Source organism: Ascaphus truei, chromosome 18, assembly GCF_040206685.1.
Source record: "Ascaphus truei isolate aAscTru1 chromosome 18, aAscTru1.hap1, whole genome shotgun sequence".
In the NCBI taxonomy this organism is placed as follows: Eukaryota; Metazoa; Chordata; class Amphibia; order Anura; family Ascaphidae; genus Ascaphus; species Ascaphus truei.
In genome coordinates this window covers 31345945-31371468 of record NC_134500.1, presented here as the reverse complement: position 1 = coordinate 31371468, position 25524 = coordinate 31345945, and the positions used below count along the sequence as shown (strand labels likewise).

Genomic DNA, 25524 nt, shown 5'->3' with positions numbered 1-25524 from the left:
TGCGGACAGAAAAGCTGTTTCTCGAGACATTTTTAAGAGTTCTATAGTGTAGTGGTTATCACGTCTGCTTTACACGCAGAAGTTCCTGGATTCAAAATCCAGAAGAACTATTCAGTTGTCTTGTCTTTTATTCATAAATGTAAGTTTTCAAACAAGATATTGTGACGGCAACGGAAATCTTGAATTCAGAAATATTGGTTATGGTTTTAGTATCCTTTTAGACTATTTTTTCTTTACAAAATCAAGTAAGATTCTTGTTTGTTGAAGTGTACTTTTTGAAATATATATTGTTAAAAAGAAAACGTAAGCTCAATTTAAGCAAGATTTCAAGCACACACAAATGAATCAGATGTGCTATCTTGCGGACAGAAAAGCTGTTTCACTAAACATTTTTAAGAGTTCTATAGTGTAGTGGTTATCACGTCTGCTTAACACGCAGAAGGTCCTGGGTTCAAAACCCAGTAGAACTATTCAATTGTTTTGTCTTTTATTCATAAATGTAAGTTTTCATGCAAGATATTGTGACGGCAACTGAAATCCTGAATTCAGAAATATTGGTCATGGTTTTAGTATCCTATTAGACTATTTTTTCTTTACCAAATCAAGTAAGATGCTTGTTTGTTCAAGTGTACTTTTTGTATAATATATTCTTAAACAGAAAACGTAAGCTCAATTTAAGCAAGATTTCAAGCACACACAAATGAATCAGATGTGCTTTCTTGCGGACAGAAAAGCTGTTTCACGAAACATTTTTAAGAGTTCTATAGTGTAGTGGTTATCACACCTGCTTTACACGCAGAAGGTCCTGGGTTCAAAACCCAGTAGAACTATTCAGTTGTCTCGTCTTTTAATCATAAATGTATGTTTTCGAACAAGATATTGTGACGGCAACGGAAATCTTGAATTCAGAAATATTGGTTATGGTTTTAGTATTCATTTAGATAAATTTTTCTTTACCAAATAAAGTAAGATGCTTGTTTGTTGAAGTGTACTTTTTGTAAAATATATTATTAAACAGAAAACGTAAGCTCAATTTAAGCAAGATTTCAAGCACACACAAATGAATCAGATTTGCTTTCTTGAGGACAGAAAAGCTTTTTTTGGAAATATTTTTAAGAGTTCCATAGTGTAGTGGTTATCACGTCTGCTTAACACGCAGAAGGTCCTGGGTTCAAAACCCAGTGGAACTATGTAGTTGTTTTGCCTTTTATGTGTAAATATACGTTTTCAAACAAGATATTGTGATGGCAACGGAAATCTTGAATTCAGAAATATTGGTTATGGTTTTAGTATCCTTTTAGACTATTTTTTCTTTACCAAATCAAGTAAGATTCTTGGTTGTTCAAGTGTAGTTTTTGAAATATATATTATTAAACAGAAAACGTAAGCTCAATTTAAGCAAGATTTCAAGCACACACAAATGAATCAGATATGCTTTCTTGCGGACAGAAAAGCTGTTTCTCGAGACATTTTTAAGAGTTCTATAGTGTAGTGGTTATCACGTCTGCTTTACACGCAGAAGTTCCTGGATTCAAAATCCAGTAGAACTATTCAGTTGTCTTGTCTTTTATTCATAAATGTAAGTTTTCAAACAAGATATTGGGACGGCAACGGAAATCTTGAATTCAGAAATATTGGTTATGGTTTTAGTATCCTTTTAGACTATTTTTTCTTTACAAAATCAAGTAAGATTCTTGTTTGTTGAAGTGTACTTTTTGAAATATATATTGTTAAAAAGAAAACGTAAGCTCAATTTAAGCAAGATTTCAAGCACACACAAATGAATCAGATGTGCTATCTTGCGGACAGAAAAGCTGTTTCACAAAACATTTTTTAAGAGTTCTATAGTGTAGTGGTTATCACGTCTGCTTAACACGCAGAAGGTCCTGGGTTCAAAACCCAGTAGAACTATTCAATTGTTTTGTCTTTTATTCATAAATGTAAGTTTTCATGCAAGATATTGTGACGGCAACTGAAATCCTGAATTCAGAAATATTGGTCATGGTTTTAGTATCCTATTAGACTATTTTTTCTTTACCAAATCAAGTAAGATGCTTGTTTGTTCAAGTGTACTTTTTGTATAATATATTCTTAAACAGAAAACGTAAGCTCAATTTAAGCAAGATTTCAAGCACACACAAATGAATCAGATGTGCTTTCTTGCGGACAGAAAAGCTGTTTCACGAAACATTTTTAAGAGTTCTATAGTGTAGTGGTTATCACACCTGCTTTACACGCAGAAGGTCCTGGGTTCAAATCCCAGTAGAACTATTCAGTTGTCTCGTCTTTTAATCATAAATGTATGTTTTCGAACAAGATATTGTGACGGCAACGGAAATCTTGAATTCAGAAATATTGGTTATGGTTTTAGTATTCATTTAGATGAATTTTTCTTTACCAAATAAAGTAAGATGCTTGTTTGTTGAAGTGTACTTTTTGTAAAATATATTATTAAACAGAAAACGTAAGCTCAATTTAAGCAAGATTTCAAGCACACACAAATGAATCAGATTTGCTTTCTTGAGGACAGAAAAGCTTTTTTTGGAAATATTTTTAAGAGTTCCATAGTGTAGTGGTTATCACGTCTGCTTAACACGCAGAAGGTCCTGGGTTCAAAACCCAGTGGAACTATGTAGTTGTTTTGCCTTTTATGTGTAAATATACGTTTTCAAACAAGATATTGTGATGGCAACGGAAATCTTGAATTCAGAAATATTGGTTATGGTTTTAGTATCCTTTTAGACTATTTTTTCTTTACCAAATCAAGTAAGATTCTTGGTTGTTCAAGTGTAGTTTTTGAAATATATATTATTAAACAGAAAACGTAAGCTCAATTTAAGCAAGATTTCAAGCACACACAAATGAATCAGATATGCTTTCTTGCGGACAGAAAAGCTGTTTCTCGAGACATTTTTAAGATGCTTGTTTGTTCAAGTGTACTTTTTGTATAATATATTCTTAAACAGAAAACGTAAGCTCAATTTAAGCAAGATTTCAAGCACACACAAATGAATCAGATGTGCTTTCTTGCGAACAGAAAAGCTGTTTCACGAAACATTTTTAAGAGTTCTATAGTGTAGTGGTTATCACACCTGCTTTACACGCAGAAGGTCCTGGGTTCAAATCCCAGTAGAACTATTCAGTTGTCTCGTCTTTTAATCATAAATATATGTTTTCGAACAAGATATTGTGACGGCAACGGAAATCTTGAATTCAGAAATATTGGTTATGGTTTTAGTATTCATTTAGATAAATTTTTCTTTACCAAATAAAGTAAGATGCTTGTTTGTTGAAGTGTACTTTTTGTAAAATATATTATTAAACAGAAAACGTAAGCTCAATTTAAGCAAGATTTCAAGCACACACAAATGAATCAGATTTGCTTTCTTGAGGACAGAAAAGCTTTTTTTGGAAATATTTTTAAGAGTTCCATAGTGTAGTGGTTATCACGTCTGCTTAACACGCAGAAGGTCCTGGGTTCAAAACCCAGTGGAACTATGTAGTTGTTTTGCCTTTTATGTGTAAATATACGTTTTCAAACAAGATATTGTGATGGCAACGGAAATCTTGAATTCAGAAATATTGGTTATGGTTTTAGTATCCTTTTAGACTATTTTTTCTTTACCAAATCAAGTAAGATTCTTGGTTGTTCAAGTGTAGTTTTTGAAATATATATTATTAAACAGAAAACGTAAGCTCAATTTAAGCAAGATTTCAAGCACACACAAATGAATCAGATATGCTTTCTTGCGGACAGAAAAGCTGTTTCTCGAGACATTTTTAAGAGTTCTATAGTGTAGTGGTTATCACGTCTGCTTTACACGCAGAAGTTCCTGGATTCAAAATCCAGTAGAACTATTCAGTTGTCTTGTCTTTTATTCATAAATGTAAGTTTTCAAACAAGATATTGTGACGGAAATCTTGAATTCAGAAATATTGGTTATGGTTTCAGTATCCTTTTAGACTATTTTTTCTTTACAAAATCAAGTAAGATTCTTGTTTGTTGAAGTGTACTTTTTGAAATATATATTGTTAAAAAGAAAACGTAAGCTCAATTTAAGCAAGATTTCAAGCACACACAAATGAATCAGATGTGCTATCTTGCGGACAGAAAAGCTGTTTCACAAAACATTTTTAAGAGTTCTATAGTGTAGTGGTTATCACGTCTGCTTAACACGCAGAAGGTCCTGGGTTCAAAACCCAGTAGAACTATTCAATTGTTTTGTCTTTTATTCATAAATGTAAGTTTTCATGCAAGATATTGTGACGGCAACTGAAATCCTGAATTCAGAAATATTGGTCATGGTTTTAGTATCCTATTAGACTATTTTTTCTTTACCAAATCAAGTAAGATGCTTGTTTGTTCAAGTGTACTTTTTGTATAATATATTCTTAAACAGAAAACGTAAGCTCAATTTAAGCAAGATTTCAAGCACACACAAATGAATCAGATGTGCTTTCTTGCGGACAGAAAAGCTGTTTCACGAAACATTTTTAAGAGTTCTATAGTGTAGTGGTTATCACACCTGCTTTACACGCAGAAGGTCCTGGGTTCAAATCCCAGTAGAACTATTCAGTTGTCTCGTCTTTTAATCATAAATGTATGTTTTCGAACAAGATATTGTGACGGCAACGGAAATCTTGAATTCAGAAATATTGGTTATGGTTTTAGTATTCATTTAGATAAATTTTTCTTTACCAAATAAAGTAAGATGCTTGTTTGTTGAAGTGTACTTTTTGTAAAATATATTATTAAACAGAAAACGTAAGCTCAATTTAAGCAAGATTTCAAGCACACACAAATGAATCAGATTTGCTTTCTTGAGGACAGAAAAGCTTTTTTTGGAAATATTTTTAAGAGTTCCATAGTGTAGTGGTTATCACGTCTGCTTAACACGCAGAAGGTCCTGGGTTCAAAACCCAGTGGAACTATGTAGTTGTTTTGCCTTTTATGTGTAAATATACGTTTTCAAACAAGATATTGTGATGGCAACGGAAATCTTGAATTCAGAAATATTGGTTATGGTTTTAGTATCCTTTTAGACTATTTTTTCTTTACCAAATCAAGTAAGATTCTTGGTTGTTCAAGTGTAGTTTTTGAAATATATATTATTAAACAGAAAACGTAAGCTCAATTTAAGCAAGATTTCAAGCACACACAAATGAATCAGATATGCTTTCTTGCGGACAGAAAAGCTGTTTCTCGAGACATTTTTAAGAGTTCTATAGTGTAGTGGTTATCACGTCTGCTTTACACGCAGAAGTTCCTGGATTCAAAATCCAGTAGAACTATTCAGTTGTCTTGTCTTTTATTCATAAATGTAAGTTTTCAAACAAGATATTGTGACGGCAACGGAAATCTTGAATTCAGAAATATTGGTTATGGTTTTAGTATCCTTTTAGACTATTTTTTCTTTACAAAATCAAGTAAGATTCTTGTTTGTTGAAGTGTACTTTTTGAAATATATATTGTTAAAAAGAAAACGTAAGCTCAATTTAAGCAAGATTTCAAGCACACACAAATGAATCAGATGTGCTATCTTGCGGACAGAAAAGCTGTTTCACGAAACATTTTTAAGAGTTCTATAGTGTAGTGGTTATCACGTCTGCTTAACACGCAGAAGGTCCTGGGTTCAAATCCCAGTAGAACTATTCAATTGTTTTGTCTTTTATTCATAAATGTAAGTTTTCATGCAAGATATTGTGACGGCAACGGAAATCTTGAATTCAGAAATATTGGTTATGGTTTTAGTATTCATTTAGATAAATTTTTCTTTACCAAATAAAGTAAGATGCTTGTTTGTTGAAGTGTACTTTTTGTAAAATATATTATTAAACAGAAAACGTAAGCTCAATTTAAGCAAGATTTCAAGCACACACAAATGAATCAGATGTGCTTTCTTGCGGACAGAAAAGCTGTTTCACGAGACATTTTTAAGAGTTCTATAGTGTAGTGGTTATCACGTCTGCTTTACACGCAGAAGTTCCTGGATTCAAATCCCAGTAGAACTATTCAGTTGTCTTGTCTTTTAATCATAAATGTATGTTTTCAAACAAGATATTGTGACGGCAACGGAAATCTTGAATTCAGAAATATTGGTTATGGTTTTAGTATTCATTTAGATAAATTCTTCTTTACCAAATAAAGTAAGATGCTTGTTTGTTGAAGTGTACTTTTTGTAAAATATATTATTAAACAGAAAACGTAAGCTCAATTTAAGCAAGATTTCAAGCACACACAAATGAATCAGATTTGCTTTCTTGAGGACAGAAAAGCTTTTTTTGGAAATATTTTTAAGAGTTCCATAGTGTAGTGGTTATCACGTCTGCTTAACACGCAGAAGGTCCTGGGTTCAAAACCCAGTGGAACTATGTAGTTGTTTTGCCTTTTATGTGTAAATATACGTTTTCAAACAAGATATTGTGATGGCAACGGAAATCTTGAATTCAGAAATATTGGTTATGGTTTTAGTATCCTTTTAGACTATTTTTTCTTTACCAAATCAAGTAAGATTCTTGGTTGTTCAAGTGTAGTTTTTGAAATATATATTATTAAACAGAAAACGTAAGCTCAATTTAAGCAAGATTTCAAGCACACACAAATGAATCAGATATGCTTTCTTGCGGACAGAAAAGCTGTTTCTCGAGACATTTTTAAGAGTTCTATAGTGTAGTGGTTATCACGTCTGCTTAACACGCAGAAGGTCCTGGGTTCAAAACCCAGTGGAACTATGTAGTTGTTTTGCCTTTTATTCATAAATGTAAGTTTTCAAACAAAATATTGTGACGGCAACGGAAATCTTGAATTCAGAAATATTGGTTATGGTTTTAGTATCCTTTTAGACTATTTTTTCTTTACCAAATCAAGTAAGATTCTTGTTTTTTCAAGTGTACTTTTTGAAATATATATTATTAAACAGAAAACGTAAGCTCAACTTAAGCAAGATTTCAAGCACACACAAATGAATCAGATGTGCTTTCTTGCGGACAGAAAAGCTGTTTCACGAGACATTTTTAAGAGTTCTATAATGTAGTGGTTATCACGTCTGCTTTACACGCAGAACTTCCTGGATTCAAATCCCAGTAGAACTATTCAGTTGTCTTGTCTTTTATTCATAAATGTACGTTTTCAAACAAGATATTGTGACGGCAACGGAAATCTTGCATTCAGAAATATTGGTCATGGTTTTAGTATCCTTTAAGACTATTTTTTCTTTACCAAATCAAGTGAGATGCTTGTTTGTTCAAGTGTAGTTTTTGAAATATATATTATTAAACAGAAAACGTAAGCTCAATTTAAGCAAGATTTCAAGCACACACAAATGAATCAGATGTGCTTTCTTGCGGACAGAAAAGCTGTTTCACAAAACATTTTTAAGAGTTCTATAGTGTAGTGGTTATCACGTCTGCTTTACACGCAGACGGTCCTGGGTTCAAAACCCAGTAGAACTATTCCGTTGTCTTGTCTTTTAATCATAAATGTATGTTTTCAAACAAGATATTGTGACGGCAACGGAAATCTTGAATTCAGAAATATTGGTTATGGTTTTAGTGTCCTTTTAGACTATTTTTTCTTTACCAAATCAAGTAAGATTCTTGTTTGTTCAAGTGTTCTTTTTGAAATATATATTATTAAACAGAAAACGTAAGCTCAACTTAAGCAAGATTTCAAGCACACACAAATGAAACAGATGTGCTTTCTTGCGGACAGAAAAGCTGTTTCACAAAACTTTTTAAGAGTTCCATAGTGTAGTGGTTATCACGTCTGCTTTACACGCAGAAGCTCCTGGGTTCAAATCCCAGTAGAACTATTCAGTTGTCTTTTAATCATAAATGTATGTTTTCAAACAAGATATTGTGACGGCAACGGAAATCTTGAATTCAGAAATATTGGTTATGGTTTTAGTATTCATTTAGATAAATTCTTCTTTACCAAATAAAGTAAGATGCTTGTTTGTTGAAGTGTACTTTTTGTAAAATATATCATTAAACAGAAAACGTAAGCTCAATTTAAGCAAGATTTCAAGCACACACAAATGAATCAGATATGCTTTCTTGAGGACAGAAAAGCTTTTTTAGGAAACATTTTTAAGAGTTCCATAGTGTAGTGGTTATCACGTCTGCTTAACACGCAGAAGCTCCTGGGTTCAAAACCCAGTGGAACTATGTAGTTGTTTTGCCTTTTATGTGTAAATACACGTTTTCAAACAAAATATTGTGACGGCAACGGAAATCTTGAATTCAGAAATATTGGTTATGGTTTTAGTATCCTTTTAGACTATTTTTTCTTTACCAAATCAAGTAAGATTCTTGTTTGTTCAAGTGTACTTTTTGAAATATATATTATTAAACAGAAAACGTAAGCTCAATTTAAGCAAGATTCAAGCACACACAAATGAATCAGATGTGCTTTCTTGCGGACAGAAAAGCTGTTTCATGAAACATTTTTAAGAGTTCCACAGTGTAGTTGTTATCACATCTGCTTAACACGCAGAAGGTCCTGGGTTCAAAACCCAGTAGAACTATTCAGTTGTCTTGTCTTTTAATCATAAATGTATGTTTTCAAACAAGATATTGTGACGGCAACTGAAATCTTGAATTCAGAAATATTGGTTATGGTTTTAGTGTCCTTTTAGACTATTTTTTCTTTACCAAATCAAGTAAGATTCTTGTTTGTTCAAGTGTTCTTTTTGAAATATATATTATTAAACAGAAAACGTAAGCTCAACTTAAGCAAGATTTCAAGCACACACAAATGAATCAGATGTGCTTTCTTGGGGACAGAAAAGCTGTTTCACGAGACATTTTTAAGAGTTCTATAGTGTAGTGGTTATCACGTCTGCTTTACACGCAGAACTTCCTGGATTCAAATCCCAGTAGAACTATTCAGTTGTCTTGTCTTTTATTCATAAATATACGTTTTCAAACAAGATATTGTGACGGCAACGGAAATCTTGCATTCAGAAATATTGGTCATGTTTTTAGTATCCTTTTAGACTATTTTTTCTTTACCAAATCAAGTAAGATGCTTGTTTGTTCAAGTGTAGTATTTGAAATATATATTTTTAAGCAGAAAACGTAAGCTCAATTTAAGCAAGATTTCAAGCACACACAAATGAATCAGATGTGCTTTCTTGCGGACAGAAAAGCTGTTTCACAAAACATTTTTAAGAGTTCCACAGTGCAGTTGTTATCACGTCTGCTTTACACGCAGAAGGTCCTGGGTTCAAAACCCAGTAGAACTATTCCGTTGTCTTGTCTTTTAATCATAAATGTATGTTTTCAAACAAGATATTGTGACGGCAACGGAAATCTTGAATTCAGAAATATTGGTTATGGTTTTAGTATTCATTTAGATAAATTTTTCTTTACCAAATAAAGTAAGATGCTTGTTTGTTGAAGTGTACTTTTTGTAAAATATATTATTAAACAGAAAACGTAAGCTCAATTTAAGCAAGATTTCAAGCACACACAAATGAATCAGATATGCTTTCTTGAGGACAGAAAAGCTGTTTCACGAGACATTTTTAAGAGTTCTATAGTGTAGTGGTTATCACGTCTGCTTTACACGCAGAATTTCCTGGATTCAAATCCCAGTAGAACTATTCCGTTGTCTTGTCTTTTAATCATAAATGTATGTTTTCGAGGACTTCCGGTGGTGACGTCACACCACATGCCAGCCTGATTCGGAGCTCCCTATTCCCCTCCATGAAAAGGTGCTAGAACGAGCATAAAAACCACCACAAAAATAACCAAAACGAGAGGGCACTAAGAGCTAAGCTCAAGGATGGCTAAGCACCAAAAAAAGGGACCCATTCAGAGTGTCTCAGCTTATTTCACGCCGTCGAAGCGCCCGGGAGACCAGGAGGAGCTGAGCCAAGATGGCGCCGACCCCAGCGTGGCAAGCACTCCCGCCCGCGAGCAGCAGATCCCGGAGAACATCACAGCTAGCCACTTGATCACTAAAGATTTTTTGGAGGACTATATGACCCAAATGTTCTCCAAACTCAGAAAAGATGTCAGCCAAGACTTTAATAGTGCTATAAATAAAATGAAAAAGGATATCACCGAAATCTCCCAAAGAACAGATTCCCTGGAGAGCAGGATGGAGGAAATAGAAGCGGTTCAGTCCTCGGCCGAGGACGAGATTAACCGACTTAACCAGGAGATAAACCGCCTAAAGGATGGATTAGAGGACCAAGAGAACCGGGACCGACGTCAGAACTTAAGGTTCCGGAACATCCCTGAGTCGGTTCCCGCAGAAGCACTCACATCTTACCTTCAGGATCTCTTCCAGCACCTGGTACCAGACCTAAAAAAGGAAGACATGGAGCTAGACCGAGCCCACAGAGCCCTCGGTCCAAGACGAGAAGACCCAAAGAGACGCAGAGACGTCATCGCTCGCTTCCACTCATACACCACCAAGGAGAAAATAATAAACAAAAGCAGAGGAATGAACCAAATTCCGTTCCAAGGCGAGCAGCTTCAAATATACAACGACTTATCCAGAATAACTATCCTCCGTCGACAAGATCTTAAGCCGCTGACCCAGCACCTGCAAAACCACAATGTGCGCTATAGATGGGGCTTCCCCTTTAAACTAAGCGTTCTTGCTAAGGGTAAGCTCCATTCTATCACCCACATCGATGACGCACCGGGTTTCCTGCGACTCCTGGACTTACCACCCATCCAGAGACGAGGCCGAGACGAGGACGACGAGGAAGCCAATCTACCCCCACATCAACGCGGTTCCAGGTCCTCAGAACGCCTAGCCCAGCAGAAGACGTCCAAGACCCCATCAGGATCCTAAAGAGGAAAAGACAACAGCACAAGACAAGCCGTTCTGACACCCAGCCCAGCTGAGATGACATCACCAGAAAGCTCGGGACTGTATCACTTCCCCCTTTACCTGTTCCCCTGAGGCTTCTACCTACATAACTCCACGATACCTGCAGAAAGAATCACGCCCCCCCCCCCCCACCCCAACAACCTCCCCCACCCCACCCCAACAACCTCCCCCACCCTCCCCCCCCCCCACACCCCCCCCACAAACAGCTCCAGGCTACATGCATGTACTTTAGCCCTTCTCCCCCACCCCCACCCCTGTCCCACCTCCCCTCGCGTCCCCCCCCCTCTCTCTCCCCCCCTCTCTCTCCCCCCCCCTCTCTCTCCCCCCCTCTCCCCCCCAGCAGAACACTACCCCGATTCAAAACCTCACCCTTGAGCTTCCCATAAGCTTACCCTAGCCCCGCCCCCCCCTCCCTCCCCCTCTGCAACGAGTCCAAAAGCAGGCATCCCCCCCCCATGTCCCCTACTTACCTTAACAGGAGACTCGGGGAGCAGGACACGCAGAGGGGAGGGACGGAGCCCTCTTAGGGACACAGCGGAAGAAGGGTAAAGTACGGCAAAAGAAATAAATAAATTACTAAACGCAGCTCCACAGTGCTAGCCCTGGGGAGTCCCAGACCCCCAAAGAACACTCCCCAGACCCCCCCTCCCCTCCAACCCACACTCCGTAATGCTCCCCCCACTGTTCTCCCAATCCCGCTCCAGCCGAATACTCAGTGCACCCCCCTTGCCTAAACCTCCCCCCCCCACCACCCCCCTCAACGCCACAGACCCAGCTACATGCACAACACATAGAGAACATCTGAACGCCCCATTTCCCCCACCCACACTCCCTCCCCCCCCCTCCACCGCCCTAGACAATCTCCATCCCCTACCAGAATCGAGTACCCCAAACATCTCTGCCCCCCTTACCCTCACCTCCCCCACCCCCTTCCCTTCTTCTCTCCCCCCGCACTCGCTCTAACCCCCCCCCGCCCCCCATCTCCCCCTCTGAGACCACACAGACGCTGAAGAAACTCCGGTCCCCCCCCCTACCTACCTGGAGGGCGAAAACTGAAGTCCAGCCGGTGAAAGAACACAGGAGAATGAACAGCACCCAGCACCAGCCTAGGAGTCCGCCGGGTACAGTAAAACTGAAAGGAACAATACATACCAGACTTGACCATGTGAGGGCGCTCTCCCATTAGATTTCAGACTGAGACTTTCAGTCAAAAGAACCTCACAGATATAATGTCGCCTAAACTCTCACATAATAAATACTCCCCCCTCTTTTTACTACTATCACCCCCCTCCCCCCTCCCCTCCTTTCCCCCTCCTTCTTCCCACCCCCCCCCCTCCTATACCCCCCCTCCTCCACCCCCCCCACGTATACGAACTCAACAGGCGTCCCACCCCCTTCCCCCCCCCCCCTCCCCCTCTGCACCACCCCACCCCCTCCTCTGCACCTCCCCAACCCCCACTTTTCCCCCCCATATATGAAACAAGAAGTCAGCGACGAGACGACAAAATGCAGAACTAGAGGGGAGCCAGTATATTAAGAGGTCCCCCTCTCTCTCTCAATATTAGTAGGATGGTATACAAATGTACGATACTGTTGAAAATGTTATGTGAATATGCATCCCCTGCGGATTCCCCTCCCCCTCCCTACCCCCCCCCCATCCTCTGCCCTAGTACCCCTCCTGCTCCCCCCCCCCTCCCCCCTCCCTATAATAAGCTATTTAGCGAACTAAGTGATTACATATGCTTAACCCAGGTAAACACATACAGAGCCTCAGAGTAAGCGGGTCAAAGAGTCATCTCAGGTACTTAGTATACCAGGACCAATCTAGATAAGGGTACGCCCCTGATTACCACTAGAAACAAAGAAACTACCCATGCCCACCCCCCCAACTAGTGGTCCCCCCCATTTACAGAATGGAGGGTCTAGGGACTAACACAGTGCTCCGAGACAGGCCCATGTCTCCGGAAGTCCCCCCAGGGGCACCCCGCCCCACCTCCTTTTTCACGAAAGTGTCAAAGGTTACTTCTTATAGGCCTACTCAAGGCCCACCCAGTTTTCCCCCCCCTTATATGTGTCCCTCCCCTACTACCCCTATCCCCAGCGCAAACCCTCCCTCCGCGACCCCCTCTACCGAGGGTTCAGGTCTATCCGTCGCCCCCCGGTTCCGAACTCCTGACATGGGAAAAATAGGAGTCACAGGGCCTAGTGCCCTGAAAACACCATAAGAAAAACAATGGCCTCCATTAAACTAATTTCAATCAACGCCAAAGGCCTTAACTCTGTAAAAAAAAGGAAACTAGTCCTCACAGATCTCAAAAGATCCCGAGGCGATATAGTCCTAATACAGGAAACTCATTTTAACACCCAGACGCCCCCCAACACATTTAAAAATGTATTCCCCCAGGCATACTACGCCTCCTCTCCTAGCAAAAAAAGAGGAGTAGCTATCCTCTTTAGGGCTGGGGTCCCATTTGTTCTGACAAAATCTCACCAAGACCCCGAAGGACGCTCGCTCATACTCCAGGGCACCTTGGCAGGGTCCCCGATCACAATTGTCAATGTATACGCCCCTAATTCCAATCAAATTCAATTCCTGAACAGCCTACTAGAAACCCTAGACCAACAATCTCTATCCTCTCTGATCATTGGAGGAGACTTTAATATGGTGGCCTCATACAAAAATGATAAATCCGGCCCTGGCCAAACAAGCCCAGACCACACACTCTCCCAGAGCAGCACTCAGGCCCAGAAAAAGGCTAAGCAATTCCGGGATATTATGGAAAGTTACTCACTGATCGATATATGGAGGGCTCAGCACCAGGGCCAGAGGGACTACACTTTCTTCTCCACCCCTCATCAGTCCTACTCGAGGATCGATTATTTTCTGGGCACCAGCAACGTCTTCCAGGCCTCCTCCCAGTCCAACATCGGGCCGATCACATGGTCCGACCACGCACCCATTGATCTTTTATTATCCCTCCCATTTATCAAACATGCCCAATATAAATGGAAGCTCAATGACTCCCTTCTTAATTGCCCCGACACCGAGACCTCAATTCGCCAAAAGTTGGTATCTTTCTTTAAGTATAACAAAGGCACTGCTTCAACCCCAGCTATGCTATGGGAGGCACATAAAGCCACTATCAGGGGAGACTTAATTTCTATAGCCTCATACAAAAAAAAAAAAAAACTCAAACTCCAAAAAGAGCTTACAGAAAAAATCTCCCAGTTAGAAGCCCAACATAAAATCTCAACCTCCAAGACGACACTAAAGCAACTAACACTAGCCAGAGCTGCCCTCAAACAGACACAGCTAGAGGAAGTTGAAAAAGCCCTCAGATGGTCTAAACAAAAATACTTTGACAAAGGCAACAAAGCCGACAAGCTCCTGGCCTCGAAGTTAAGGGGTGCCAGAGCAAAAGCCCAGATCGCAAAAATTCAGACAAATAAAGGACAGGTCACATATCTAGAGAAGGAGATAACACGAGAGTTCGCGAAATTTTATTCAGACCTGTATAACCTCCATCCCCCAGGCCAGGACCCAGTTAATATCACTAAAATAACCCAATACCTAGAGCAGTGTAGCCTACCCACACTCACCCCAGAAGAGACTGAGAGCTTAAACAAAGCAATAAATCAAGAGGAACTGTCCCTAGCCATACAATCCCTCAAGATAGCAAAAACCCCGGGCCCAGATGGCTTTTCTAATAGCTATTATAAACTGTTTTTACCTATCCTATCCCCCTACCTCCTCCAAATGTACAACTCGTTCCTACAAGGAGAGCCGATACCCTCTACTATCACAGCGGCAAACTTAGCGATTATTCACAAAGAGGGAAGAGACCCTCTCCTCTGCGGGAATTATAGGCCCATATCCCTGCTGAATACCGATCTCAAAATCTACAGTAAGATCCTGGCAAACAGGCTAAACCCAATTCTCCCTAGACTCATACATGTAGATCAAGTAGGGTTTGTGTCCGGAAGACAGGCCTCCGACAACACACGTAAAATAGTGGATATAATAGACCACGTGCATCTCACTGGGACCAGGGCAATGATTCTAAGCCTCGACGCTGAAAAAGCGTTCGACAGGATCAAGTGGTCCTTCCTAGACCAGACCATGCTGAGGTTTGGATTCTCAGGACCTTTCCTGGAAGGAGTGAGAGCTCTTTACCATAACCCAACAGCATATGTCAAATTGGCAGGTGGGTTTTCGGACCCAATAAAGATCAGAAATGGGACTAGACAGGGCTGCCCACTCTCCCCTCTATTATTCGCCTTAACTATAGAGCCCCTAGCAGCCAAGATCAGGGACGAACCCAACATAAAAGGTATCCAAATTGGAGATAGAGAACACAAAATTTCGCTGTTTGCAGACGATGTGATCTTGACCCTCGCGAACCCCCATACCTCCCTCCCCAACCTTCAACGACACCTAACTCAATTCGGCCAAGTATCTGACTACAAAGTAAACATGGACAAGTCTGAGGCCCTAAATTTATCCCTCCCCCCCCAGGACTGGACCCTTATACAAGCCAACTATAAATATCGATGGAGCCCCACCCACATTAAATACTTGGGTGTTAAAATCTCCAATTCCTACAGCTCCCTATACCAATATAACTACCCACCTCTATTTAACCAGATCAAAAAAGACCTAGAGATCTGGAAAAAACACCAAATATCGTGGTTTGGGAGAATCACGGCAGTAAAAATGAACGTTCTCCCAAGACTGTTATATAACTTCCAAACCCTTCCAATCCCGGTCCCACAAACAGCGCTTAAAAACATGCAGTCTCTAATTCTCCAATTTATTTGGAATGACAAAAGGCCCAGAGTCCCTCGGTCAGTGATGCTCTCGTCTAGAGAAAGAGGAGGTGTGGGGGTCCCCGACATTGCAAAATACTACATCGCAGCACAGCTGAAGCAGGCTGTAGTTTGGAATTGCGACCCGGCCCTAGCTTCTTGGTTAGAGATAGAGTCTCACTACGCCTACCCCCTCTCCTTCCAAATGGCAATGTGGCCCACTGGCAGCAGAGGGGATAAACCACCAAGGTTTGCCCTGGGAGCAATGAGATGCACGTGGGAGGTATGGCTTAAATGTAGAGGGAAGTACGGTCTGGTAGCATCCCCCTCACAGCTCACCCCCATCTTTGGAAACCCCAAATTCCCTCCAGGGTGTTCTCCAAGTCAATTTGACCAATTTCAGGGTCACAACATTAGGATGGTGGCCGATCTGCTGCGGAAAGATGAGATCGCTACTTATCAGGTGATTAGGGACAAATACGAGATACAGGGCCTCCACCTATTTAAATATCTGCAAGTGAGACATTTTCTCCTATCCCTCTCACCAACTTCCAAATTTCCTAAACTAACCAGATTTGAAACCCTCTGCGCCAAAACAACCTATCAAAAAGGCCTGATCTCTCAAATATATAAAGGATTAGTACCCCAGTCTGGCCCACCCAACCATAGATATATGCAACGATGGTCCGAGGAATTGGGCCTCTCAATAGATCCGGAGGACTGGGAGGAGATCTGGGAGCAAGCCTCTAAAACCTCAATTTGCACAACAACAAAAGAAAATATATACAAAATTCTATTCCAATGGTACCTGACCCCCGCTAGGCTGAGCCAGATCTACCCAGGCGCAGTTGATCTGTGCTGGAGGGGATGTGGTCAAAAGGGGGACATGGCCCACATTTGGTGGTCATGTCCGGAGATTCAGAAATTTTGGGCCATGATCCAGAGGCTCATACGAGAGGTCACGGGACTAACCCTACCCCTAGACCCGGTGACCCTGGTGCTGAACAAACCTGTTGATGACCTCCATCCACCGATGTCCAGACTTATAACGGCCATACTGACGGCAGCCAGGTGTTCCATCGCTGCCGCTTGGAAGCAGACTAAAGCTCCCTCTAGAACCACTGTCACTAGCAGAATTAACGAAGTTATGTCAATGGAGAAACTGACCGCTCTGCTCCAAAAGAAAATACCCCAATTTCTAAACACCTGGGACCCGTGGCTAACAAAATAAATATACCCATAGGCAGTCGCGGAGGTAGGAGCGCGCCACCCACCCCCCCCCCCTCTCTCTCCTAGGTTCCCCCCCCTTCCCCCCCCTCCCATGTGAGTCTTCCCCCCTCCCCCTCCTCCCCTCCCCCTCCTCCCCTCCCCCTCCCATCCAATCACCACTCCCAAGAAAATGGAAAAAGTTATTGGGTCCCTGTCAGATTGTTGAAAGCACCACTGTCATGGGATCATGACACCCTTGTATGTACTGTTTGACATGATTGTACCCAATAAAAAAATTGAGTTAAAAATAAATGTATGTTTTCAAACAAGATATTGTGACGGCAACGGAAATCTTGAATTCAGAAATATTGGTTATGGTTTTAGTATTCATTTAGATAAATTCTTCTTTACCAAATAAAGTAAGATGCTTGTTTGTTGAAGTGTACTTTTTGTAAAATATATCATTAAACAGAAAACGTAAGCTCAATTTAAGCAAGATTTCAAGCACACACAAATGAATCAAATATGCTTTCTTGAGGACAGAAAAGCTTTTTTAGGAAATATTTTTAAGAGTTCCATAGTGTAGTGGTTATCACGTCTGCTTAACACGCAGAAGCTCCTGGGTTCAAAACCCAGTGGAACTATGTAGTTGTTTTGCCTTTTATTCATAAATGTAAGTTTTCAAACAAAATATTGTGACGGCAACGGAAATCTTGAATTCAGAAATATTGGTTATGGTTTTAGTATCCTTTTAGACTATTTTTTCTTTACCAAATCAAGTAAGATTCTTGTTTGTTCAAGTGTACTTTTTGAAATATATATTATTAAACAGAAAACGTAAGCTCAACTTAAGCAAGATTTCAAGCTCACAAATGAATCAGGTGTGCTTTCTTGCGGACAGAAAAGCTGTTTCACGAGACATTTTTAAGAGTTCTATAATGTAGTGGTTATCACGTCTGCTTTACACGCAGAACTTCCTGGATTCAAATCCCAGTAGAACTATTCAGTTGTCTTGTCTTTTATTCATAAATGTACGTTTTCAAACAAGATATTGTGACGGCAACACAAATCTTGCATTCAGAAATATTGGTCATGGTTTTAGTATCCTTTTAGACTATTTTTTCTTTACAAAATCAAGTAAGATGCTTGTTTGTTCAAGTGTAGTTTTTGAAATATATATTTTTAAACAGAAAACGTAAGCTCAATTTAAGCAAGATTTCAAGCACACACAAATGAATCAGATGTGTTTTCTTGCGGACAGAAAAGCTGTTTCACAAAACATTTTTAAGAGTTCTATAGTGTAGTGGTTATCACGTCTGCTTAACACGCAGAAGGTCCTGGGTTCAAAACCCAGTAGAACTATTCCGTTGTCTTGTCTTTTAATCATAAATGTATGTTTTCAAACAAGATATTGTGACGGCAACGGAAATCTTGAATTCAGAAATATTGATTATGGTTTTAGTATTCATTTAGATAAATTTTTCTTTACCAAATAAAGTAAGATGCTTGTTTGTTGAAGTGTACTTTTGTAAAATATATTATTAAACAGAAAACGTAAGCTCAATTTAAGCAAGATTTCAAGCACACACAAATGAATCAGATATGCTTTCTTGAGGACAGAAAAGCTTTTTTAGGAAATATTTTTAAGAGTTCCATAGTGTAGTGGTTATCACGTCTGCTTTACACGCAGAATTTCCTGGATTCAAATCCCAGTAGAACTATTCAGTTGTCTTGTCTTTTAATCATAAATGTATGTTTTCAAACAAGATATTGTGACGGCAACGGAAATCTTGCATTCAGAAATATTGGTCATGTTTTTAGTATCCTTTTAGACTATATTTTCTTTACCAAATCAAGTAAGATGCTTGTTTGTTCAAGTGTAGTATTTGAAATATATATTTTTAAGCAGAAAACGTAAGCTCAATTTAAGCAAGATTTCAAGCACACACAAATGAATCAGATGTGCTTTCTTGCGGACAGAAAAGCTGTTTCACAAAACATTTTTAAGAGTTCTATAGTGTAGTGGTTATCACGTCTGCTTTACACGCAGAAGGTGCTGGGTTCAAAACCCAGTAGAACTATTCCGTTGTCTTGTCTTTTAATCATAAATGTATGTTTTCAAACAAGATATTGTGACGGCAACGGAAATCTTGAATTCAGAAATATTGGTTATTATGGTTTTAGTATTCATTTAGATAAATTTTTCTTTACCAAATAAAGTAAGATGCTTGTTTGTTGAAGTGTACTTTTTGTAAAATATATTATTAAACAGAAAACGTAAGCTCAATTTAAGCAAGATTTCAAGCACACACAAATGAATCAGATGTGCTTTCTTGCGGACAGAAAAGCTGTTTCACGAGACATTTATAAGAGTTCTATAGTGTAGTGGTTATCACGTCTGCTTTACACGCAGAACTTCCTGGATTCAAATCCCAGTAGAACTATTCAGTTGTCTTGTCTTTTATTCATAAATATACGTTTTCAAACAAGATATTGTGACGGCAACGGAAATCTTGCATTCAGAAATATTGGTCATGTTTTTAGTATCCTTTTAGACTATTTTTTCTTTACCAAATCAAGTAAGATGCTTGTTTGTTCAAGTGTAGTATTTGAAATATATATTTTTAAGCAGAAAACGTAAGCTCAATTTAAGCAAGATTTCAAGCACACACAAATGAATCAGATGTGCTTTCTTGCGGACAGAAAAGCTGTTTCACAAAACATTTTTAAGAGTTCTATAGTGTAGTGGTTATCACGTCTGCTTTACACGCAGAAGGTCCTGGGTTCAAAACCCAGTAGAACTATTCCTTTGTCTTGTCTTTTAATCATAAATGTATGTTTTCAAACAAGATATTGTGACGGCAACGGAAATCTTGAATTCAGAAATATTGGTTATGGTTTTAGTATTCATTTAGATAAATTTTTCTTTACCAAATAAAGTAAGATGCTTGTTTGTTGAAGTGTACTTTTTGTAAAATATATTATTAAACAGAAAACGTAAGCTCAATTTAAGCAAGATTTCAAGCACACACAAATGAATCAGATGTGCTTTCTTGCGGACAGAAAAGCTGTTTCACGAGACATTTTTAAGAGTTCTATAGTGTAGTGGTTATCACGTCTGCTTTACACGCAGAATTTCCTGGATTCAAATCCCAGTAGAACTATTCAGTTGTCTTGTCTTTTAATCATAAATGTATGTTTTCAAACAAGATATTGTGACGGCAACGGAAATCTTGAATTCAGAAATATTGGTTATGGTTTTAGTATTCATTTAGATAAATTCTTCTTTACCAAATAAAGTAAGATGCTTGTTTGTTGAAGTGTACTTTTTGTAAAATATATTATTAAACAGAAAACGTAAGCTCAATTTAAGCAAGATTTCAAGCACACACAAATGAATCAGATATGCTTTCTTGAGGACAGAAAAGCTGTTTCACGAGACATTTTTAAGAGTTCTATAGTGTAGTGGTTATCACGTCTGCTTTACACGCAGAATTTCCTGGTTTCAAATCCCAGTAGAACTATTCAGTTGTCTTTTAATCATAAATGTATGTTTTCAAACAAGATATTGTGACGGCAACGGAAATCTTGAATTCAGAAATAGTGGTTATGGTTTTAGTATTCATTTAGATAAATTTTTCTTTACCAAATAAAGTAAGATGCTTGTTTGTTGAAGTGTACTTTTTGTAAAATATATTATTAAACAGAAAACGTAAGCTCAATTTAAGCAAGATTTCAAGCACACACAAATGAATCAGATATGCTTTCTTGAGGACAGAAAAGCTTTTTTGGGAAATATTTTTAAGAGTTCCATAGTGTAGTGGTTATCACGTCTGCTTAACACGCAGAAGGTCCTGGGTTCAAAACCCAGTGGAACTATGTAGTTGTTTTGCCTTTTATGTGTAAATACACGTTTTCAAACAAAATATTGTGACGGCAACGGAAATCTTGAATTCAGAAATATTGGTTATGGTTTTAGTATCCTTTTAGACTATTTTTTCTTTACCAAATCAAGTAAGATTCTTGTTTGTTCAAGTGTACTTTTTCAAATATATATTATTAAACAGAAAACGTAAGCTCAACTTAAGCAAGATTCAAGCACACACAAATGAATCAGGTGAGCTTTCTTGCGGACAGAAAAGCTGTTTCATGAAACATTTTCAAGAGTTCCACAGTGTAGTTGTTATCACATCTGCTTAACACGCAGAAGGTCCTGGGTTCAAAACCCAGTAGAACTATTCAGTTGTCTTGTCTTTTAATCATAAATGTATGTTTTCAAACAAGATATTATGACGGCACCGGAAATCTTGAATTCAGAAATATTGGTTATGGTTTTAGTATCCTTTTAGACTATTTTTTCTTTACCAAATCAAGTAAGATTCTTGTTTGTTCAAGTGTACTTTTTGAAATATATATTATTAAACAGAAAACGTAAGCTCAACTTAAGCAAGATTTCAAGCACACACAAATGAATCAGATGTGCTTTCTTGCGGACAGAAAAGCTGTTTCACGAGACATTTTTAAGAGTTCTATAATGTAGTGGTTATCACGTCTGCTTTACACGCAGAACTTCCTGGATTCAAATCCCAGTAGAACTATTCAGTTGTCTTGTCTTTTAATCATAAATGTATGTTTTCAAACAAGATATTGTGACGGCAACTGAAATCTTGAATTCAGAAATATTGGTTATGGTTTTAGTGTCCTTTTAGACTATTTTTTCTTTACCAAATCAAGTAAGATTCTTGTTTGTTCAAGTGTTCTTTTTGAAATATATATTATTAAACAGAAAACGTAAGCTCAACTTAAGCAAGATTTCAAGCACACACAAATGAATCAGATGTGCTTTCTTGCGGACAGAAAAGCTGTTTCACGAGACATTTTTAAGAGTTCCACAGTGCAGTTGTTATCACGTCTGCTTTACACGCAGAAGGTCCTGGGTTCAAAACCCAGTAGAACTATTCCGTTGTCTTGTCTTTTAATCATAAATGTATGTTTTCAAACAAGATATTGTGACGGCAACGGAAATCTTGAATTCAGAAATATTGGTTATGGTTTTAGTATTCATTTAGATAAATTTTTCTTTACCAAATAAAGTAAGATGCTTGTTTGTTGAAGTGTACTTTTTGTAAAATATATTATTAAACAGAAAACGTAAGCTCAATTTAAGCAAGATTTCAAGCACACACAAATGAATCAGATATGCTTTCTTGAGGACAGAAAAGCTGTTTCACGAGACATTTTTAAGAGTTCTATAATGTAGTGGTTATCACGTCTGCTTTACACGCAGAATTTCCTGGATTCAAATCCCAGTAGAACTATTCCGTTGTCTTGTCTTTTAATCATAAATGTATGTTTTCAAACAAGATATTGTGACGGCAACGGAAATCTTGAATTCAGAAATATTGGTTATGGTTTTAGTATTCATTTAGATAAATTCTTCTTTACCAAATAAAGTAAGATGCTTGTTTGTTGAAGTGTACTTTTTGTAAAATATATCATTAAACAGAAAACGTAAGCTCAATTTAAGCAAGATTTCAAGCACACACAAATGAATCAGATATGCTTTCTTGAGGACAGAAAAGCTTTTTTAGGAAATATTTTTAAGACTTCCATAGTGTAGTGGTTATCACGTCTGCTTAACACGCAGAAGCTCCTGGGTTCAAAACCCAGTGGAACTATGTAGTTGTTTTGCCTTTTATTCATAAATGTAAGTTTTCAAACAAAATATTGTGACGGCAACGGAAATCTTGAATTCAGAAATATTGGTTATGGTTTTAGTATCCTTTTAGACTATTTTTTCTTTACCAAATCAAGTAAGATTCTTGTTTGTTCAAGTGTACTTTTTGAAATATATATTATTAAACAGAAAACGTAAGCTCAACTTAAGCAAGATTTCAAGCTCACAAATGAATCAGGTGTGCTTTCTTGCGGACAGAAAAGCTGTTTCACGAGACATTTTTAAGAGTTCTATAATGTAGTGGTTATCACGTCTGCTTTACAAGCAGAACTTCCTGGATTCAAATCCCAGTAGAACTATTCAGTTGTCTTGTCTTTTATTCATAAATGTACGTTTTCAAACAAGATATTGTGACGGCAACACAAATCTTGCATTCAGAAATATTGGTCATGGTTTTAGTATCCTTTTAGACTATTTTTTCTTTACCAAATCAAGTAAGATGCTTGTTTGTTCAAGTGTAGTTTTTGAAATATATATTTTTAAACAGAAAACGTAAGCTCAATTTAAGCAAGATTTCAAGCACACACAAATGAATCAGATGTGTTTTCTTGCGGACAGAAAAGCTGTTTCACAAAACATTTTTAAGAGTTCTATAGTGTAGTGGTTATCACGTCTGCTTAACACGCAGAAGGTCCTGGTTCAAAACCCAGTAGAACTATTTTGTTGTCTTGTCTTTTAATCATAAATGTATGTTTTCAAACAAGATATTGTGACGGCAACGGAAATCTTGAATTCAGAAATATTGATTATGGTTTTAGTATTCATTTAGATAAATTTTTCTTTACCAAATAAAGTAAGATGCTTGTTTGTTGAAGTGTACTTTTGTAAAATATATTATTAAACAGAAAACGTAAGCTCAATTTAAGCAAGATTTCAAGCACACACAAATGAATCAGATATGCTTTCTTGAGGACAGAAAAGCTTTTTTAGGAAATATTTTTAAGAGTTCCATAGTGTAGTGGTTATCACGTCTGCTTTACACGCAGAATTTCCTGGATTCAAATCCCAGTAGAACTATTCAGTTGTCTTGTCTTTTAATCATAAATGTATGTTTTCAAACAAGATATTGTGACGGCAACGGAAATCTTGAATTCAGAAATATTGGTTATGGTTTTAGTATTCATTTAGATAAATTTTTCTTTACCAAATAAAGTAAGATGCTTGTTTGTTGAAGTGTACTTTTTGTAAAATATATTATTAAACAGAAAACGTAAGCTCAATTTAAGCAAGATTTCAAGCACACACAAATGAATCAGATATGCTTTCTTGAGGACAGAAAAGCTTTTTTAGGAAATATTTTTAAGAGTTCCATAGTGTAGTGGTTATCACGTCTGCTTAACACGCAGAAGCTCCTGGGTTCAAAACCCAGTGGAACTATGTAGTTGTTTTGCCTTTTATTCATAAATGTAAATATAGCCTGGAGCTCCCGTGGCTCCTGGAGACCCCCCTTCCCTGGCGCAGCTCGATCGCGGGTATTGAAAAACCTGACGGCTGCTTCCAAGGGTGGGGGCTGGAGCAGGGAGCAGCGCGGCTTCTCCTGCCTGCGGCCGGTTGCCGGGGACGCGATCGCGCCGTTGCTAAGGCCGCGATCGCATCTCTAAGGTCCCGGCGGCCGCAGAGCAGGGCGCCGCCATTGAGGACTGTCTCACGCATGCGCAGTGATCGCGCGAGGCCAGGAAGAGCTCCAGAGACAGGGCTGAGTCGCGCATGCGCAGGGCTAGCCGGGAAGGCGCAGGAGAGGTTGAGGCGGCCCTTAGTAGTTCGCGCATGCGCAGGAGAAGCGCGCACGCGGCCCCAACGCTATAGCAGCCTCCTGGGAACTACAACTCCCAGGAGGCATAGGGAGACAGGCACCAGGTGCCTCATAGCGGCCAATAGGGCTGGAGGATTCTCAGCCCGGGAGAATAGATACATTTCCCGGGCTTTGGTCAAGTCAGTTGGAGCAGCGGAGCTGAAGGGGAAGGAAGGATGCAGGGAGTGAGTGCAGCTCCTGCATCCAGATAGGTACCCTCACCCTCCAGGTAGGCCCCAACTCCCCACCAGGTTAGTGGGTAACTGGAAAGGGACGGCCCTAGATAGGGAGGTCACCCTTAGTGTGTGTGAGGTGCAGGTTTGGCAGTGCCACAGCGGGTAGTGCTGTGCGCACTGGCAAATAGGCACAGCGTGTGAGCAGTGGATTAATTGCTGCGGGTTCCAGGTTGCTGTGATGAGTGTTGCATGTGATGCTGCATGTAATGAGTGCAGTGTGTGTGCAGCGTGTGTTACTGTCTGCAGGCTGATTGTGAGAGCTGTGTGTCGGCTGCAGGCGTGTTAGTGTTAGGAGTAGTTAGGGAGTTACAGATAGGACTTGGGTAGCTAGGGGAGTGGGGCAGGTTATTACTCCGCAGGCCCTAGGAGATTTCCCCAAGCCACCCCAGGTTGCGGTTCATCAGGGACAGGCCCTAGGTTAGGGTTCCTGTCACTTTAGGGTTAGTTAGGGATAGATAGGGATAGCGGCGGTTGCTGTTCCCGTGATGCGGTTGGTGTTGCCGTAATTCGGTTGTGTTCCCGTGAAGCGGTGGGACCCTCGTTGGGGTTCCTGGAGAAGTACCTGAATAAGGATCAGACGGACGTCTGACCCTTTGAGAAGTGTGTTGCGGGCCCGAGCATCGGAGTGCTCGGAAGGTATTTCTACACATGTGCACCAACATGCCTAATAGATAACTTAGTAACTGCGCAGTCACCCATGACCTCCGTAGGAGTACGGGACATGTGGGTGGGGGATTACAGGACACTGGGTGGGAACGTCAGACATTGGGCCTGAGATGCATAAGGTTATGTAATGTGTTATATGTTCATAGTAAAGTCCTTAGTTATTATATAATCACTGTGTGTGAGGTTTCTGATTTGGTTCCTATGTAGGGTCATTCTACACTTCCATAGA

The 25524-nt window shown here is 39.1% G+C and overlaps 21 non-coding genes across 21 annotated transcripts; all 21 read left to right on the top strand.

Annotated features, from left to right (window-relative positions):
• The first annotated feature begins 397 nt into the window (after positions 1-397).
• Positions 398-470, top strand: TRNAV-AAC (transfer RNA valine (anticodon AAC)). The gene has a single exon. It is a non-coding gene; the product is annotated as a tRNA-Val (tRNA).
• A 287-nt stretch (positions 471-757) lies between these two features.
• TRNAV-UAC (transfer RNA valine (anticodon UAC)) lies at positions 758-830 on the top strand. The gene has a single exon. It is a non-coding gene; the product is annotated as a tRNA-Val (tRNA).
• A 287-nt stretch (positions 831-1117) lies between these two features.
• Positions 1118-1190, top strand: TRNAV-AAC (transfer RNA valine (anticodon AAC)). Its single transcript has one exon. It is a non-coding gene; the product is annotated as a tRNA-Val (tRNA).
• A 648-nt stretch (positions 1191-1838) lies between these two features.
• Positions 1839-1911, top strand: TRNAV-AAC (transfer RNA valine (anticodon AAC)). The gene has a single exon. It is a non-coding gene; the product is annotated as a tRNA-Val (tRNA).
• A 287-nt stretch (positions 1912-2198) lies between these two features.
• TRNAV-UAC (transfer RNA valine (anticodon UAC)) lies at positions 2199-2271 on the top strand. The gene has a single exon. It is a non-coding gene; the product is annotated as a tRNA-Val (tRNA).
• A 287-nt stretch (positions 2272-2558) lies between these two features.
• Positions 2559-2631, top strand: TRNAV-AAC (transfer RNA valine (anticodon AAC)). Its single transcript has one exon. It is a non-coding gene; the product is annotated as a tRNA-Val (tRNA).
• Positions 2632-3065: 434 nt separating this feature from the next.
• On the top strand, positions 3066-3138 carry TRNAV-UAC (transfer RNA valine (anticodon UAC)). Its single transcript has one exon. It is a non-coding gene; the product is annotated as a tRNA-Val (tRNA).
• Positions 3139-3425: 287 nt separating this feature from the next.
• On the top strand, positions 3426-3498 carry TRNAV-AAC (transfer RNA valine (anticodon AAC)). Its single transcript has one exon. It is a non-coding gene; the product is annotated as a tRNA-Val (tRNA).
• A 641-nt stretch (positions 3499-4139) lies between these two features.
• TRNAV-AAC (transfer RNA valine (anticodon AAC)) lies at positions 4140-4212 on the top strand. The gene has a single exon. It is a non-coding gene; the product is annotated as a tRNA-Val (tRNA).
• Positions 4213-4499: 287 nt separating this feature from the next.
• TRNAV-UAC (transfer RNA valine (anticodon UAC)) lies at positions 4500-4572 on the top strand. The gene has a single exon. It is a non-coding gene; the product is annotated as a tRNA-Val (tRNA).
• Positions 4573-4859: 287 nt separating this feature from the next.
• TRNAV-AAC (transfer RNA valine (anticodon AAC)) lies at positions 4860-4932 on the top strand. Its single transcript has one exon. It is a non-coding gene; the product is annotated as a tRNA-Val (tRNA).
• A 647-nt stretch (positions 4933-5579) lies between these two features.
• On the top strand, positions 5580-5652 carry TRNAV-AAC (transfer RNA valine (anticodon AAC)). The gene has a single exon. It is a non-coding gene; the product is annotated as a tRNA-Val (tRNA).
• A 287-nt stretch (positions 5653-5939) lies between these two features.
• On the top strand, positions 5940-6012 carry TRNAV-UAC (transfer RNA valine (anticodon UAC)). Its single transcript has one exon. It is a non-coding gene; the product is annotated as a tRNA-Val (tRNA).
• Positions 6013-6299: 287 nt separating this feature from the next.
• On the top strand, positions 6300-6372 carry TRNAV-AAC (transfer RNA valine (anticodon AAC)). The gene has a single exon. It is a non-coding gene; the product is annotated as a tRNA-Val (tRNA).
• Positions 6373-6659: 287 nt separating this feature from the next.
• On the top strand, positions 6660-6732 carry TRNAV-AAC (transfer RNA valine (anticodon AAC)). The gene has a single exon. It is a non-coding gene; the product is annotated as a tRNA-Val (tRNA).
• A 647-nt stretch (positions 6733-7379) lies between these two features.
• On the top strand, positions 7380-7452 carry TRNAV-UAC (transfer RNA valine (anticodon UAC)). Its single transcript has one exon. It is a non-coding gene; the product is annotated as a tRNA-Val (tRNA).
• A 286-nt stretch (positions 7453-7738) lies between these two features.
• On the top strand, positions 7739-7811 carry TRNAV-UAC (transfer RNA valine (anticodon UAC)). The gene has a single exon. It is a non-coding gene; the product is annotated as a tRNA-Val (tRNA).
• A 10342-nt stretch (positions 7812-18153) lies between these two features.
• Positions 18154-18226, top strand: TRNAV-AAC (transfer RNA valine (anticodon AAC)). Its single transcript has one exon. It is a non-coding gene; the product is annotated as a tRNA-Val (tRNA).
• Positions 18227-18872: 646 nt separating this feature from the next.
• Positions 18873-18945, top strand: TRNAV-UAC (transfer RNA valine (anticodon UAC)). Its single transcript has one exon. It is a non-coding gene; the product is annotated as a tRNA-Val (tRNA).
• Positions 18946-19595: 650 nt separating this feature from the next.
• Positions 19596-19668, top strand: TRNAV-UAC (transfer RNA valine (anticodon UAC)). The gene has a single exon. It is a non-coding gene; the product is annotated as a tRNA-Val (tRNA).
• Positions 19669-20670: 1002 nt separating this feature from the next.
• Positions 20671-20743, top strand: TRNAV-AAC (transfer RNA valine (anticodon AAC)). The gene has a single exon. It is a non-coding gene; the product is annotated as a tRNA-Val (tRNA).
• The last annotated feature ends 4781 nt before the right edge of the window (positions 20744-25524 follow it).